This window comes from Rhinolophus sinicus, chromosome 13 (assembly GCF_057876585.1).
Source record: "Rhinolophus sinicus isolate RSI-liver-muscle chromosome 13, RSI-T2T, whole genome shotgun sequence".
NCBI lineage: Eukaryota > Metazoa > Chordata > Mammalia > Chiroptera > Rhinolophidae > Rhinolophus > Rhinolophus sinicus.
In genome coordinates, this window is record NC_142513.1 from 54,827,773 (window position 1) to 54,841,241 (window position 13,469).

The 13,469-nt window shown below is 42.6% G+C and overlaps 1 protein-coding gene and 1 long non-coding RNA gene across 7 annotated transcripts in view; one reads left to right on the forward strand and one right to left on the reverse strand.

Annotated features, from left to right (window-relative positions):
- MCTP2 (multiple C2 and transmembrane domain containing 2) overlaps positions 1–13,469 on the reverse strand; it is a 438,899-nt gene that overhangs the window by 173,781 nt on the left and 251,649 nt on the right. Inside the window, exon 1 of one of the 5 annotated variants that reach the window (XM_019726683.3) lies at positions 1,555–1,711. The exons of 2 other annotated variants lie outside the window; for them this stretch is intronic. The gene's annotated coding sequence lies outside the window, so the exon portion shown is untranslated. Of the gene's footprint in view, positions 1–1,491; positions 1,712–13,469 lie in introns of those variants that run through there. 2 more of the 5 variants (XM_074317383.2, XM_019726685.3) reach the window with 2 other exon arrangements.
- On the forward strand, positions 1,134–11,174 carry LOC141568086 (uncharacterized). 2 transcript variants are annotated; one of them, XR_012491093.2, is made up of 4 exons: positions 1,134–1,532; positions 5,098–5,176; positions 8,134–8,326; positions 8,444–11,174. It is a non-coding gene; the product is annotated as an uncharacterized LOC141568086 (long non-coding RNA). The 2 variants fall into 2 exon arrangements; XR_016018256.1 differs by having other exon boundaries at positions 8,134–11,174.

Consider the following 13,469-nt stretch of genomic DNA (forward strand, 5'->3'; position numbering starts at 1 on the left):
AGTTATATTTTGAAAATAGCTTTTCATCCTCTCATTCCAAGTTAGTCATAGTTTAACCACACAGGCTGAATGAAAGCAATGCTCAATGGACTCACGATGGTTACTTTGACTCCCAGGACATGGGTTGTTTCCTGAATATAAATTTAAATTCTTATTTCCATGAAATTTCTCCGATTTACACTGTCTCCAGCAGCACAGAATAGTGAAAACGCTATGGTTTCTGCCCTCAGAAGTGTTCCCATTCAGTTCCCAGGTCCACCACTTACCTTGAACAAATTTCTGGATTCTTTCCTGCCTCAGTTTCCCATCTGTACAGGGGAGCAACACTTATCCTGTGTATTTTATGCAACAAGATAAAGTGCTTAGCACGGCGCTTGGCAAAGTATTGCTTCTTAATGACCTTATTGTAAGGCTGGTTTTGATCATCCTTGTCACTTTGGGGGACAGACTGGGCTAATGACAGATATTCTTCATAGCTTTCCATTCTCCCTGCATTTATATACTTATTACCAGAGATTATAGAGGGGCTGAGGAAGCAAAAGCACAACGTGCTACTACTGGTCTCGCTCTAAACACCCACCTGTGTGGAACCAGGGCCCTAAAATCCCCTTTTGTGTGAACATCTGTACTGCCAAGCAGCACACCAGCCTGGCTCTCACTGAGTTTCCTCCTTAACAGGCGGACAACCAATATTTGTTAAATTGGAAAGCTGCTAACACAAGGAAGAAAGGAATGCTAATGGAATCATAATCTATGGACCTGTTTGCGATTCAGTGTGTCACTGAAGCAGGTTGTTGAGGTCCCAAGTTTCCCCAGGAAGCTGTTTGGTAACTGTTGAGGGCCCGCGGCCAGTGTCATTTCTAGAGCACACACTCCTGGAAGCATCTGGACGCAGGTAAAACCGTCAGACATCGCACAGAAAGAAGGTCCTTAGGATGTTCTAACCCAGTTTATAGAAACGCGACCATTTTTAAAAGCCATCAGCGGACCATTTGCTTAACAAATGGGACAGTGAACTGGGGAAACTAATTGCGGAAGTAATTTCCTCTCAACTTCACCACCACCATCACCTTTTTTTTTTTTTTTTTTTCAAGTGCGAGGAGACACTCTAGAATCTCCACAATTACAAGGCTTTCTGCTCTCGTGTGGCTGAGCAACTGGTCTGCGCAGGGAACCAAAGTGGAATTTCCGGATCTCCACAAAGTGAGCGCGTCAAATCCCACCCAAGTGAGGGGCTTACCTCTGCAGAGTCCCTGAGGTGGTGGTCACGGTGACTAACTCCACTGAGTCCCGAGGGGACCCAATATGTGTCCTACCAAACACAAAGAAGTCCCGGGGCGCCCCCCCCCCCACCACCACCTGAGTTCTCCACTACCCCAAGCCTCGGGCTTCTGCCTCCAGTCTTCAGCACACCTTTCTGACCCCGGGTGCTAGCTTCCCCGGTACCTCAGCGTCCCCGACTCCCCACTTCAGTTGAGAACAGACACCCACCCGCAGAAGACAGCAGATGGTGACCCCGTGCGCACTGCCAGGTGAGTCCAGCACCTCCCTCACCTGTCCGAGGCTGCTTTCCGGTGGGGCTGCAGAAGGGGCGGACGTGGGAACCTCATGGGCGCTGGGACCTGCCGTCGCTGTCGCCCGCGCAGGGAGCAGCTTGGACGCCGTGGGGGCGGGGGCATCACCTAGGGCCGCAGGACTTCCTCACCCCCACACGCCAGCCCCGCCTTCAAGGGGAGGAGGCCGCCGCGTCACCTTAGAGCCGCCAAACCGAGAGGGGGCGCGGCCGCCCTTAGCTCCGGCTGTTACCGTGTTTCCCCGAACGTGAGACCTAGCCTGACCATCAACTCTAATGCGTCTTTTGGAGCAAAAATTAATATAAGACCGGGTCTTATTTTATTATAAGACTAGGTATAATATAATGTAATATAATATAATACTGGGTCTTATATTAATTTTTGTTCCAAAAGATGCATTAGAGCTGACTGTCCAACTAGGTCTTATTTTGGGGGGGGGGGGGAACAGTGCAAGAAGGTGCCCCCAGCTGGGTTCTGGGAACTTTGCTGGACCAAGAGCAAGAGCTCACTTGCAGCTCATTTGTCCTGGTTGGCTCAGGGGAAAAGGAAGATGTATCCAAAAAATCTGGCAGTGACTAGGGGAGTTGGGTTCACTCGCGTTTCAGTTCAAAGTCAGGAAAGACATGTGTGGCTTGCCAACTTCAAGTGTCTTCACTGATCCTCAGAGGAATGCACTTCGGTCCCTAGGTCCCTAAAGGATCAATGGTTAGACAGCAGCCTCCATTTTCAACACCTTGACTCTGACCAGAGCCAGGCAACCCATAAAACCCATGCATGCCAGGCGTGTGGCATATAACACGTGATCAAATTTAATTTTCAGACATTTGTGAGACACTTCATAATATCTCTGGTCTAAGATGAGGGACGTAAGCCCCAGCAGCATGAAATAACTGGCCTGGATCAAGTTAGTAGCAGAGTCCGAGCAAATGAGAAGGCCGATGACAAATCTAGGCTCTTTTCACTGTGTTACATCCCGGCCTTAGAGAGTAGAGATGGGGGGGGGGGGGGGGGAGCATAAAAGGAAGAAGAGAAAGAGTAGTAACGAGAAACAGCAACCATACCTTCAAAGCTGACTAACAATTGAATTAAAATAGCAAGTGAACCCACAAAAAAAGCTTTCCTCCTCCAACTCCTATCACAGTGCAGTTCCTGTTATGTGGTTCCTGCAGCCAAACCGCAAGTCCAAATTGACTAACAGCATTTTTCAATCATTAAGTGCTACAGAAAGTGAAACATCTAAAGATACAGAAATCTAAGGTCATTCCTCCTCTGCCTCATCATAATACACTCCTCTCTGTCCAGCGTCCTTGAGGATTTTTGTGTGTTTTTTCCAATTGTCCAAATACGTTACCTGCCTCTTTCAAAGATGTTGTAGCCAAGGAACAGTGGAATAATGCTGCTGCTTTAACCAGTTTAATTTGACTACAAAACCACTAGCAGCACTGAAAGCAGCGGCAGCTGTACACATAACATGGCTGATAAATGGTCAAACGCTGTTGTTACATAGAATTTCTTGATTTAAACAGGCACTTTCAATGATGTTATAATTGTCACTTTTTCAAAGAATTAAAACCTCCTGCATGTATCATAGGCGGTCCTCTCTGTCTTGCCTTCTGAATTCACATGAACAACAAAATAGTTGTCCTCCTGTCAATACGGTGATTGAAGGGCGATCTCTCACTCTCCACACTTGTATTGGAGCCCTACCCGATAGGATCGCTTCTATGTCTTAGACAACACACACATGGTTGCATGGCAATCTAACCATTTCACCTGCTCCCTTCAATTTTCCGTGGCATGTGTGACTTCTGCAGGTCCAATGTGCTCCAGTGCTGTCACAGGCAAGGCTGCCTGTCATACATTTGGAAACACGGCAGTGGAAGTTATGGCAGCAATGCCATTGCACCTGTTTGAATGAGCCAGGGCAATTTCCACAGGATGAGTTACAATGGCTGTAGTCACCTAGAATCTTTGTCCAGGAGGCTTCCCTAAACCAGAGAAGACTGTCTGTAAATGCATACGAGCCAGAGAGCTCTAACTCATCTCTGCTCCCAGGGAACCAGGATAGACCTGCCCGTGTCGTCACAGCACGGCTGACCAAGCAGTCAATCCAGTCCGGCTTGAAGCAGAGAACTCAAGGCGACTCTTAGGAAACAAGATGCTTGAATGCCCCAGAGAAAAGTTTCTGAGATCTGCTACCAGTGAAATGAGGGCTCAGCACCTAGCAGCCCTCACATTTTCCTTCATTGGTGCTTCTTGTCATTTCTGGACCAAAGCTGACGTCGAGAAACAACTGAGATGTAAACACCTAGAATGAGACCCACCAGGGTGTAAAACCGCTGTAATGGTTCAGGCAACATTTAGTCCATTGATTGAATGGCAGATGGTTAGTGCGCGTCATAAAGAAGCATATGTATAATGCTGTGTTAATGGCATTGAGAGAACGGCGTTCCTTTCATGGTTAGTGCAAAGAGTTTTTGTTATTATATGTACTCATATTTTTTTTCCTATCGTATAATTGTCATGACAGATTCTAGAAAGCCCATCCCTCCTTTTTATAGTGGCAGGTCTGGAGAGACCAAATTCAATGACTCATTCCAGACCAAACTTTACCATTTGACTAACTACGTAGCTCTGTATTTTCCTACAAGTGGTTGGTAGAGTTTCAGTTTCTCTAAGAGGTGGCCCTAACAAAAACTGCATCTTACTTTCCAAACGCTCAGAAAGAAGATTTATTACAAAGCCTTTCTTTGGAAACTAACACCAGTGTTTAATCGTCCTATTGATAATAATCCTATATAGCAAATTATTGCAGATACCTAGACATGTATTGAACGTAAGCTAATTAGCTGGAAATGTTCACAGGTAGTAAGCTGCTCTAAGTTACACTTTTATAGCTATTAGAGCTGTAATTCTATGGCCAGGAAATGTTTGCTTTAAAAAAGTTAAAATTAAATGCAACATGGAGGGTATGTCTTAAGAGATATAGTCCCTCATTCCTCAGCTAAAGCAAAACTTACTGTTGTAGGCGAAGCTTAACTTTGCTCAAGGGTACTCTGTCATCAGCAATGCTGTCCTGTCTGGTGATGTGAATTCCCTCCATTAACAAATTGCTCAAACCTTCCCCGAGGTAATGCACTGCTGTGCAATCACCTTTGTTGGATCTCCTGGGTGTTGCCATGGGCCATACTGAGGGACATCTTAGGCTTAGCCTTGGAAATGGGCTGTTGAGTGGAAACTTAGAATATTGGTCAGGGTCATTGCTTTTAAAATTCAGGTGCCTGTTGGAAGAGGAGCCAAGGCAGAAGTTTTGAATCTTCTCAGAAATGCAAATCTAGGCTTTCTCCCGGTAACTGTTTTGTTTGCGTCCTCTGGGTCCTAAAAATCAACACGAGTGAATTTGTTGTCCTCTCTAATTGGACTGCAGGAATGCTCAGAGTGGCTCACCTCTGTCCTCCATTCAGAAATGCTTTCTTTGTACACTGTGTAACAGCCTTCTATTTTTCTACCTTATTTTCCGAAGTCTGAGATGAAAAGGATTTCCAAGACCAGACTACCAGGATGATAAGCGCTTCTCCACGCAGTAAGACACAGTGATTCAGGTAACTAACACACACGAAGCAGCTACAGCTATGGCCACAAACTAGGACGCCTCCAGGGGCCAGGCTGGTGAAATTAATGTGTGACTGTGGCCACACACAAGAAAATAGTGACTGTCACAAACACATGAAGGTATTCGTTCCAGTTATTGATAACACTGTGCTGGCCAAATAGTACAGGTGGCCATTTGTGTCCCCTGATCAACAATGTGTCAAGCTCTAAGGTAAATGCTTGGATATAAGGTAAATAAGATATGGTAGCTTCTGCCCTCCAGGGACTCACAGTTTGATGAAGGAAAAACAAAGAAACAGATAAGCATAACAGAATGTCAGAGGGAGGAGGTCCTGATAGCTGCGGGGCCCAGCCAATAATACCAAGTCAGGTACCCAGACACTGGGTGAGAATACAAGAACAAGGAGTCCAGGCCCCGTGTTGGGGGGGAAAGGAGAACCCCCCATGGGTGAAATGCAGCTCACGTCACTGGGCTAAGCCCACACTCAGCCAGCAGGAGAAGATCAATTCGGGGAATGAAGCCAGACCTGTTTAGCAATTGTTCCATAATTGTCTACTCAACTAATGAGAACATTAAAATACAGATGCACAGGAGGAAATAATAACAATACTTTGGGTTGAGGACATGAACAAGTTTGGGGCTTGAGGTCTCCAGTCTATCTCTGTGACTGCTTGGGGCATGTAATTTGACTAAGTTTTAATTCATCCAGCCTCCAATTACTGACTGCTAGGATGACCTACAAAGAAAGTACAGAATCACTAATTAATGGATTGAAAAGTAGTCAGGAGACACATGGGGCTTTATTACGTGCATAATAATAATATTTTCAAGCTGGCTTGGTAGACAATTACCGGTTTTACAGATTTCTTAGGTACATCTTTATAATGACTATGGTCGCCAGTTCCTAAGAAAATGTGGGCCCAAAATAGAAAATAAAATACTAGTAAGACATGTGACCTTAAAACTAAATGAATTTCTTAATTTCCAGTATACAAGTGCTCAACATGTTTTTCCTTATTGGGAAACACCTAACTATACTGGAAATTCTACATTCTATAAAGGGTTTTTTTTAAGAAATAAGTTTGCTTAGTTTGAACTTCCTATGAGGCTGATTTTAAAATAAGAATGGGAAGGAATGATAGAACCCTATTCAGTTAAATACAAACTTCGACATTTTCAATCCATTAAATGGAGGAGAGTTTGTCAGCCGATTCTCTCAACGCCAGAGATATTTGGGGACCGCTTTCGGCTTCTACGATGATCTTCAAACCCACACGCAGAATGGATTGTGACTTGTCTCCTTCCTCCTGGGGGGGTTTGGTGGAACTGGGCCCTACTTGAGGAATTTGCAGAATGTGTATCTACGTTCAGTACTTCGCATTTGAAAATCCCAGCCTTGAATTTCAAACTGGGTGTGCTTTACCGTACACCTGTATTGGTACAATGTGCTCAGGAATTCCATAAGCCCAGGATGGGGGGGGGGGGGTCCAAGTGTCCTGTTCATACATGAGATGAAAACGTTGTGTGCCTTTGTTAGGTTTTGTGACTGTAAAGCCTTCTAGACTCTTTCTTCCCCGATAATGAAAACTAATCACTTCTCTTGAGAACCAAGCAAATCCCAACATCTCGTTATTTCCCCTGCACAAACAGTATTTTAGTTTATTACATGAGTGTCAATATTGCTAAAGACTATTTCCCTAAGAGCCGGGAGTCAGAAGGAGCAGGTGCAGAGGGCCAGCGTTTAAAATGCGTGTGGGGACACTGCCCTGTCGCCTGCTCGTGTTTTGTATGGCTCTGAAGTGCACATTTTAGCAAGGTGTGCTCCGGGAGGCTGTGTCCCCAGCAAGCTGGAAACTTCCAAAGTCACTTAATGACAAAACGTGGCAGGAGAATAAAGGACAGAATTAGCAGCACCATGGAAAGTGTGACTGGATGTCTAAAGGGCGGAAATTAAAAATGAAGAAGCAAGTGATCAATGAACAGTGTGGGGAAACAAGCTGGAATTTTAATTGGCTAGGCAAAACTATAGACCAACTGGACAAGAAAACCAGAAAGTGCCAAGATAAATAAGATGGACGATAAGTCAGGTGGGCCCAATACAGTCAAAGTACATACTACGTGTAGCTGTTAAGTCAGACAAGAAAATGGATTTTCCTTCTTGGTGATCTCACCTCTCAAGATGGAGCGGTCACTGCTATAACAATACTCTATTAATGAAGACCTATCTATGGGTAACGCTTCACTTTACAGGCCTTTGGGGGATAGCATGAGCTCACTGACCACCTGGGGGCCTTCAAGTGTTTGCAGGAAGGATTACTACAGGTAATGATGTACCAGCTTCAGTACAGCCTCCTCAGCATCCTTTAAATAGCAAAGATGGTTTCTGGCTGGGTAGCCACAGGGGAGCTCCATTTCCTCCTACGCAAAGACTGGCTGGGTTCTGAGCCCTAATGGATGAGGCCACAGCCACCTCCCACAGGAAAATACTGCTGACTTTATGCTGCAACTTTCATCCTTATCTAGAGCTCTATTAAGAGAAGCCCACACACATACATTTATATGGAGGTTGGTTTGCAGTTTTGAGGAGAACTGGCCAGGTATACTGCAGGATGTCCTTCTGTCTGGGTCGGTCTGTTGTTTTTCTTTTGATTAGACTGCGGTCTAGTTTTTTGGACAGATGCATCTAGGTGTCGTGCCTTTCCTGTCACATCCTATCAGCAGGTGTATAGGGTACAGGGTGTCCATATGGTATCACCGGTGAGTTAACATCGTCATACTGCAATGTCTCCGAATATTCAGGGATGATTTGGGAGCTTGTTTGGTCACATATGGAGAGGATGAAGTTTAGAAGGTGGGTTTGGTCCTCTGGACTGCACTCTGGCCATTTCTACTGTCCATGAGTCAGAGGCCTGGCGTGCTCTACTGTCACTATGCTTCTCCAAACAGGAAAGGACAAGAAAAACCACCAACCCTATGAAATGGTGCCCGGTTTATCCCTGCACAAGCCAGACCTGGAGGAACACTGGGGCTTCCAGGACTTTGCAAACATGACTTGCTCCTCCCACGACACGCCCTGTAAAGTGTGAGAGCATTTCCCGGGCAAATGCAAGACTCCATCGAAATGACGTAAAAGACCAAGGTAAGTTTCAAAGTTAAGGAGACCAGGTGTGTGTCAGAGACCCAGCTGTCCCAGTCCTTTCAGAGATCCCTGGTCACTGAAAGGTTTTACAGAAATCTCTGTTGCTCTCTTTTCAAGGACGAAAGGATCACATCTCAGACAGGCCCTTCTATATGAATTCATGTGACAAAGGTATTTTTTAGAAAACTACATGTACAATGGACTGAAAATAATCTCTCTTTCTTTTTAAGGTTTATTTTGGTCTTCACTTACATATCTTGTACATAGGCAATTTATAAAGATGACAGAGTTTAAGGAAATGAATCTCTGCGTGTATGGATCTTTTCACATGAAACAGAACTCTTTTCAGTGAGTTTAGGAGGGGACAAGGAACAAAAGAAAGTGAAATTATTTTTATTTGCTCATTATATGGGTGGTTTAAAATAGGCCATGCCTACTTCCTTTTAGGAGAAATACCGAAAGAGACTGAATGTCTGTATGAAAAGAATCTGGCTTAAATAAATAAAGTAAGTTTGGCATGACGCTGCTGTCTCTTAGCTTTGTTTCTTACAGGATGAAGCTCAGAAGGAAGGGGGCCCTGGAATTACAACTTCACTAAAGCACACATTCCCCAGTGGTATCTAGAGAGAGGCTTTTACAGTGTTTTCCATTTTAACTGGAGAGGAGGACGCTTAGCACATGTCGAACCATTTAAGTAAATATTGAAAACGAAAAAAAACTTAGTGAGTCTCTTAACTAGTTGAATTCCATTTCAGTTAGAGAGATTAATTCGGAAGAAATTATCAAAGCACTCTTTCACAGAATGTTGTAAACTGAAAATCAAGTTCAATGGGATCAAGTGTATTAAATATGTTATTATTAGAAACAGATACTACTCTAGTATTTGTTGGAACTCTAACCTAAAAAAAAAAAAAAAGAAAAGATAAATTTTGCCAGAATTCACCCATGAAGCCGTTTGAGCTTCAAGTTTCCTTTGACGGAAAGTTTTTAACTAAAAGTGCAATTTCTTTAATAGACTCAAGGCCACTCAGATGACCTATTTCTTCTTGCATCAGGTTTATTACTTTGTCTTTCAAGGAATTTGTCTAATAAATCTACATTGTTAAATTGATTAGCATAGAGTCATTTCTAAAATAACTCTTGATATTCACTAGTATCTATAGAATTGGTTGTGATGTAATCTGTCCCATTAGTAATTTATGTTTCCTCTCTCTTTTTTTTTTTTTTCTACATCACATTTGGCTTCTTTGTCAATATTATATATTATCAACTTTCTCAAATAATTCTAGTTTCCTTTATTTTCTCTATTTTTTTTTGTTTCCTATTTCATTAATTTCCATTTTGATCTTTATATTTGCTTCCATATACTTATTTTGGGTTAAATATACTCTTTTATTCTACATCCTTAAGACACTTAAATCATTGAGTTGAGAAATTCATTCTGCTCAACAGAATTGTTAGTACTATAAACACCACCTCAGTATTGTTTTACAGCATTCAGCACATTTTAATATGTTGTGCTTTTGTTTTCTTTTTCCATTCAAAATATTTCCTAATTCTTCTTGTGATTGCTTCTTTAACACATCGATTACTCAGATGTGTGCTATTTAGTTTCCATATATTATGAACTTTAAAGAGATCTTTCTGGTTTTGAATTCTACCTTAATTCTAAGTTTATCATAGAACATACAAACTTTGCATGATTTGAGTCTTTTTCAGTATTTTAAGATTGTTTTCTGGCCCAAATTATATCTTTATAAATGCTCCACGTATAGTTGAAAAGAATGGATTGTCCTATATATGTCAAATAAGTCGTTTGTTGATAATGTTGTTCAACTTTACTATATCCTTGTTGATTTTATATCTCTTTAGTCTCTCAATTATTGAGGGAGAGGTATAAAAATCTCTGAAAATATTTGTAAATTTGTCTCTTGTAGTTGCAGTAGATTCTGCTTCATGAATTTTAAAGCTCTGTTAGGTGCATAAACATGGGGGGTTGTTTTGTGATTGACATTTTTATCATGAAATTACCTTATCACTATTAATATTCTTTGAAATTTACTTTGTGAGACATTAATACAAGTATACTCACTCTACTTTTTTGTTAGTGCTAACATGGTATATCTTTTCTATCCTTTTATTTTTAACCTATTTGCATCTTTATGAAGTACTTTCTCTTAGGCACCATATATGTGAGTCTTGCCTGTTTGTCCAATCTGGCTTTTTGCTTTTTAGAGGGATGTTTAGGCTATAGACATGTAATTTATTGATATGATTAGGTTTAAATATATTATCTTGCTATTTGTTTTCTACTTGTCCCATCTGTTCTTTGTTTCCTTTCTCTCTTTTTCTACATTTTTTTGGGATCAAGTGAGTATGTTTTTGTGATTCCATTTTGTCTCCTTTTTGGCTCATTAGCTGTAATATTTGTTTTGTTATTTTAGTCACTGCTGTAGGGTTTGTCTTGAACTTCACAATCTACTTTCAAGTGATACCGTACACTTGATATGCGGTATGCAAAGTGTGATAGAAAAATATGGTGAATGTTTAAATTTAAAAAAAAAATATTACAGTAAAAGACACATTGCCATTAATCCCCCTCAAAATACTCCCCTTTGCTTTGAACACACTTATCCCATCGTTCTTGCCACTTTCTGAAGCAGTTCTGGAAGTTCTATTTTGTGAGTGTCTTTACTTCATCCTCTATCACAACAATGCTCCATGTTACACATCGCTTCTGGTATGTGGCAATTTCTGTCAAATAAACACATTATGGTGTGTCCTCATCCACCTTATTCACCGGATCTGTCACTGTGAGACTTCTGGCTCTTCCCCAAAGTCAAAATGATTCAGGATATTGAGGCAGCCACAACAGTGCAACTAAAGACACTCACGAAAGAGGACTTCCAGAACTGCTTCAGAAAGTGGCAAGAACAATGGGATAAGTGTGTTCAAAGTGAGGGGGAGTGTTTTGAGGGGGGTTAATGGCAATGTGTCTTTTACTGTGATACATTGTTTTAAAATTTAAACATTCACTGTATTTTATGATCACAACTTGTAAAACCTATAACACACTTTCATTTCTCACCTCCTGACTTTTGTGTTATTGTTATACTTTTTACTTAATAATAAAACTGAGCAAAGGTGAAGGAAGGAAGGAAGGAAGGAAGGAAGGAAGGAAGGAAGGAAGGAAGGAAGGAAGGAAGGAAAGAAGGAGAGGAAGGGAGGAGGGAGGGGGGAGAGGGAGAGGGAGAGGGGGAAAGAGGGGGAGGGGGGAGGGGGAGAGAGAAGGGGGGTGAGAGAGAGAGAGAGAGAGAGAGAGAGAGAGAGAGAGAGACCTCAAAACAGAGCTGTGATTCCTGATCTGCAATTCCAAAACCCAAGAAGCTCTGAAAACCAGAAGATTGTCATGACACGTTTTAAGCCGTTCCTGAGCTGATTTGGTGGCACAGCCTGACCTGAAGAGTCATGAGGCTAGTTATAGTTTTTATCCCTCCTGGTGTAATTATTCATACATTTTGCTACAGGAAGCTGTGTGGAAAGAGTTAAGACACCAAGGCCTGAGACTGCTATCCTTACAAAGGCCTACTTGCAATGTTGGCCCTGGATTGGCATCTAGGAGCTTGGATTTGGGGAGGCTGCTACCATTCCCTAATCCATCAGAGGGGTCCGCTGTGCCTCATCTGTCCATAGAAACAATGTGGTTTCTGTTGAAAACCTGTTTTTTTCTTCTGGGAGTCTTGAATTTGGTATGTGCTAGGCAGAGGGTGTTTATGTGTCGACTCCCCAATAAAAACCCTGGGCACTGAGTCTCTAATGAGCTTCTGTGGCAGAGAATGTGTCACAGGTGTTGTCACAATTTGTAGCCGGAGAAATTAAGCACATCCTGTGTGGCTCCACTGGGAGGGGACTCTTGGAAGCTTATGCCCGGTTTTCTCTGGACTTTGCCCCTGGAGCCTTTTATCTTTGCTGATTTTGCTTTGTGTCCTTTTGTTGTAATAAATCACAGCCACGAGCATGACTAGCTGCTGAGTCCTGGGGGTCCTCCCAGCAAATCTCCAGACCGGGAAGAGGTCTTCGGAACCCCCGGCACAAAAATGAATGTGAGAACTACTCTGGCACTAGCTGGGATTGTAATGAACAGATGCCATATGCCATGGGTGGCTGGTCTAAAATCCCCAAAGTTCTGAATTCCAAAACATATGTGACCTCTGATTTTAGATGAAAGATTGTATACTGGTGCCCACAAACACACGTAGAATAAAATATAAATAGTATATATATATAATTAGTTGGGATGTTTTCATTAACTACTGATCCTTTCCAGGTGGGATAAATGGAGTTACCTTAAGCCAGGATGATGATGAAGGCAATAATAATAATAACAACAGCAGCTAATATTTCTTAAGTCCTCATGCCCAGCCAGCATCAGACACTATTTACACCCTCCACAATAACTCCGGGGAGTCTGTGTCATTATTATTCTTTTCCTGTTGGACATCAACTGAGGCCCAAAGAGGTCATGCTACTTGACCAACATTAAACAGTTCCCAAGAGTTGGAGACTGGATTTCAACCCAAGTAGATGTGACTGCATGGCTTGAGCTCTGGTTACAATGCCACAGGAAGTGACACTGCTGTACACAGAGCTTTGTTTGCTCTCGTTTCTCCCATCAGCTGTGTCTCCATCACTCACAGATTCTCTTCTGGGATTTCCACTCGTCTGTGCCTCCAGCTTACTCACAGAGTGGCACACAGACCACTTGCTTCTCTCAGTTAGGAGTGCCAGTCGGCGGCAGATAATGAGCTTTTGTTTTCCCTCGCTGGGCTTTTGATCCTTTACTATGTAATCACTACCCTGTGTTGACTCCTTCTCACACAAGTGCCTTTGGATTGCATTAAATAATTTTCCGAGTGCCAGCAAAGGTCAACTTTATCAATCCCAGTTATAGTAAACAAAACTACTCATAAGTCACTAAAGAGAGGAGAAAAATAGAGGAGTCAGAATGGAAGCTGGAACTCCGGTCTCAACCAAGCCTAGAACCAGGCAGGCAGGTCAGGGGCTGACTTCCAAGTGGCATGTACTTGGAAGGAGGCCTCGGTGGTATGCAAGGGGGTGGGAGACGTAGTCTAGAATCAGGGTT